The sequence below is a fragment of the Penaeus vannamei genome, chromosome 23, assembly GCF_042767895.1.
Source record: "Penaeus vannamei isolate JL-2024 chromosome 23, ASM4276789v1, whole genome shotgun sequence".
NCBI classification, from domain to species: domain Eukaryota; kingdom Metazoa; phylum Arthropoda; class Malacostraca; order Decapoda; family Penaeidae; genus Penaeus; species Penaeus vannamei.
Genome location: NC_091571.1, coordinates 5440001 through 5445000, shown reverse-complemented (window position 1 = coordinate 5445000; position 5000 = coordinate 5440001).

Sequence of the window (5000 nt, the reverse complement as noted above, 5' to 3'; positions counted from 1 at the left end):
ATCACAGAAAACACATGCTCACCAACAAACCTATCTAAAACATAGTCTTGTTCCTCAATTTGTAATAATCCTTCATCCATTAACAATATCAATATAAATAAATATATCAAACAATACCATACTACGGAGCTTCAACTGATTATATAAAAAACAGACTAGATAGGGTTCTTATATCCATAAAATTCAACCTTGACACGGAATTTTGCTCTCTATGCTCCCCAGTAAACACTAACCCGGATCCATTTCACCTTACCTCGCCGCTGGACCTCAGTAACACCTGTATATTATACGTTACCTGTGTGTCTTTGTATAATTATTTTTTTGTAGGTCGATTTTGAGAAGACTGGTAGGAATTTATATTCCTGCTAAGCTCTCGTGTTGCTTAATACAACATGATGAACTATGATTTTTGCAATAGTTCACAGGTTCAGGCAGGTATTGTGTGACCTTTCACCTTCTGTGACCTATTATCGGGGCGATTCATGCTATAGGTACCTAACTCTACGGGTTTTGCTCGCCGCGTTTCGCCAAACAGTGGCAGCTGATAATTTTAAACAAATAGTAGCCTGTTTCTCATATGATATTTTTCCTATTTCTATTCTTTAAGAACTATGAGCAAATAGTTTTAGGCTTAGCGAACTACCAGACTTCAATAACGATTCATATTAAAGAAAAGACCGACAAAAAACATAATTAGGTGATTATAACAAGCGATGTAGGTAGTTAACACTTACTATATACCATCTATCATTTCACTTCCAATTGACCAAAGGAATTTCAATTGTTTTTCAATATATATCTATAATGGAACAAGACGAGACGACGTTCCTAAGGAGCTGGAAAGTAAAAGGTGACTGAGTTTCTTTCACTCTCTGGTCATGTGACTTGGGACAGAAACCAATCAGACACACACGCACACTTATGTTTTCATATATATACGGACATTTACACACACACACACACACACACACACACACACACACACACACACACACACACACACACACACACACACACACACACACACGTACACACGTATATATATATATATATATATATATAGATAGATAGATAGATAGATAGATAGATAGATAGATAGACAGAAATTGATAGATAGAAAGATAAAGAAATACATAAATGAACAGTTAGATGGATAGACAGACAGAGAGACAGAAAGATAGGTAGATAGATATATTGACAGACGGACACATACACAAACATATTGAAATAAATATATGAATAAATAGATAAATATATAAATATACTTATATATATATACATATATATATGTATATATATATGTATATATGTATATATATGTATATATATGTATATGTATATATTCATTTATAAGTAAACATGTATGTACATCCACCCATACATAATATATATATATATATATATATATATATATATACACACACACACACACACACACACACACACACACACACACACACACACATATATATATATATATATATATATATATATATATATTCATTTATATGTAAACATATATGTACGCACACACACACACACACACACACACACACACACACACACACACACACACACACACATATATATATATATATATATATATATATATATATATATATATATACACACACACACACACACGCATGAGTTTCCTTATATCAATATACGTACACACACACATGCACACATACAAACATACATATGTACATACATACATACATACATTCACAAACATACACATGTGTGTGGTGCGTGCGCGTGTGCATGTATGCATGTAAATATACACGCGTGTGCAGAATGTCCATAATATGTGTCCTCCACTGGAGTGTAGATCGCAACTCATCACGCCCTTGCTAATTCATCAATTTGCATTCGTAGGCACTTACGATCAAGGACGGAGGAGCTTCTCTCAGCCTTCATTACGCTCTGCACCCCCCCTCCCCCCCCCTCCCCCCCCACACACACACCTTCCGAGAACTACCCACGTACGACTCAACCATCTTCTCTAGGTATCCTTCCCCCTCTCCCCCCGACCTTCCCTATCTACCCACGTATCCCAACCCCATCTTTTCTAGGTATCCTTCCCCCACCCCACTTTCTCTAGGTATCCTCCCCCCACCCCACTTTCTCTAGGTATCCTCCCCCCACCCCACCTTCTCTAGGTATCCTCCCCCACCCCCCCACCTTCTCTAGGTATCCTCCCCCCTCCCCCACCTTCTCTAGGTATCCTCCCCCCACCTTCTCTAGGTATCCCCCCCACCTTCTCTTGGTATCCCCCCACCTTCTCTTGGTATCCCCCCCACCTTCTCTAGGTATCCTCCCCCCTACCTTCTCTAGGTATCCTCCACCCCCTACCTTCTCTAGGTAGCCTCCCCCCACCCACACGCCACCTTCTCTAGGTATCCCCCCCACCTTCCGAGAACTACCCACGCACCCCCCTCCCCCTTACCTGACCTCACCTTCCGGCAACTCTCCCCCACCTCTCCCCCACCTTCTCTTGGTACCCCCCCCCCACCTTCCGAGAACTACCCACGTACCCCTCCCCCACCTGCCCGAAGTACCCTCCCCCCCCTGTCATACTGCGATGTTTCTCCACTGTACGTGACGTCATTCGCAAGGAAGAGGAGTGTCTGGAGGAGGAAGAAGGAGGGAGGGGGGAGAGGTGGGGAAGGGAGTGGGAAGGAGGGTAGCGGAGAGGAAGGAGAAGAGGCGTAGGGGAAAGTAGTAGATATATGTATATATTTTTTTCTACACACACTGACACACAAACACACACACATATCTACACATATATATGCAAATCAACATAAGAAGAGGCATGGCAGACCATGATTACCGCATAAGCGAAATAAATAGATAACGAATTTAATTCATAAAACAGTTGGAGATATATTTTCTGACGTTAAGAAGTTAAATTCGCGTATGGAGAAGACGTGAAGCGAAGTCAAGAAGAGTGCTGTAAAGTGGTCTACTTGGGATAATCAACATTAATTACCTCAGACGTATTAAACGACTTTTCTTTTACTTTCGACGTATCCATTCTCAACATTTCTCGTTTTTTCCACCCCAGTCTACAAAACTCTAATTAACATACACGCCATATTTCACCCATTAGTTTCTATCTATCCGGAGCTATGTCCTGCAATTATGTCTATAAACAAACAGATACGATAATAAAATATCAAAACTGATTGCCACTTGGCGCACCGATATTGCCCGGAACTTTTCATGCCTTTCTGCCCCACGCAATGTTACAAATAGAGGGACAATCCCGGTTCTGAATAAGGCATATTATTCGGCAAAAGTGACCGAAAAATATACGTGCAAGAGGTACTTCCGTAGCTTCTTTTATATATATATATATATATATATATATATATATATATATATATACATATATATTTAGAGAGAGAGAGAGAGAGAGAGAGAGAGAGAGAGAGAGAGAGAGAGAGAGAGAGAGAGAACGAGAGAGAGAGAACGAGAGAGTAAAAGAGAGAGAGAAAAAAAAATCGCGAGACGATACAGTTTATCCGTGTCACCAAAGTTTGATGGCGATGCAAAGACGACACACAAAGACCGGGGTTGAAATCATGACTCATCAGTCGAATTTTTGTAGATGATACTGCTGAAGTAGAGAGAGAGAGGGGGGGGGAGGGATTAGTGAGAGGCAGAGGGAGAGGGAGAGAGAGAGGGAAAGAGAGAGAGAGGGGGGAGGAGAGGGAGAGGAGAGAGAGAGAGAGGGAGAGGGAGAGACAGAGAGAGAGAGGGGGGGAGGGATTAGTGAGAGGGAGAGAGAGAGAGGGGGGGAAGGAGAGAGAGAGGGAGAAGGAGAGAGAGAGAGAGAGAGAGAGAGAGAGAGAGAGAGAGAGAGAGAGAGAGAGAGAGAGAGAGAGAGAGAGAGAGAGAGAGAGAGTGGGGGGGAAGAGATAGAGAGTGGGAGAGGGAGAGGGAAAGAGAGAGAGAGGGAGAAATAAGGAAAGAGAGAGAGAAAGAGAGGGAGAAATAAGGAAAGAGAAAGAGAGAGAGAGGGAGAAATAAGGAAAGAGAGAGAGACAGAGATAGATAGATAGAGAGAGAGAGAAAAGGGAGATGATATAATTTAAGAGAAAAGAGGAAGAGACGCACTGTGAGGAAAGAGGAGATTAAAAAAAAAACTTTTCCCTTAAAAAGAATTTAAGAGCGAGAAGCATGCCATTTCAACATAATACAAGTGCAAAGTTTATCATCTAGATATTATAAGAAATACCATCACAGATTCCAGTGATTCCATGAATTTAACATTATTACTCTATAACAAACATGGTCCATCTAACCAAACTTTTGGATGTATAAAATAATCATTTCCTGAATAACCCTTCGTGAAATCAGGAAGAGGGGTTTACACGACCAGGCGCACAATATGCCATCAGGTATTGTATCTATCTAACAATCTATCTTTATATATGTATATATATATATATATATATATATATATATATATATATATATATATATATATATATAAAGAGAGAGAGAGAGAGAGAGAGAGAGAGAGAGAGAGAGAGAGAGAGAGAGAGAGAGAGAGAGAGAGAGAGAGAGAGAGAGAGAGAGAGAGATTTATACATACATATATGTGTGTGTGTATAAACACACATTCATGTATATACATATATATGACTGCGTGCATGCGTCTCCCAACTCCATCTTGAGGCCACGCAATCAAAACAAAAGTAAACGAAGAACAAGACGTGCTGCAAATGCTAACGCTGCAGGTGAAGCAGACGCTGGTCAAGCTGCAACAACAAACCAAGCACACCGAGGTAAGGAGGAGAAGTGATATTACTCTGTAGAAAAAGCCTGATGACTAAGTACCCCTAAATGGCGTTAGATGTCTGGTTCGGCATCTCAATCGTTTGGAGGCATTGGTCTTGTTATTAATAATTCCAGGAAGGCGGTAATATCTTTATTCAAGATATACAGTTCTTCAAGCGTGGATAGTTCAGGTCTGACTGATGATT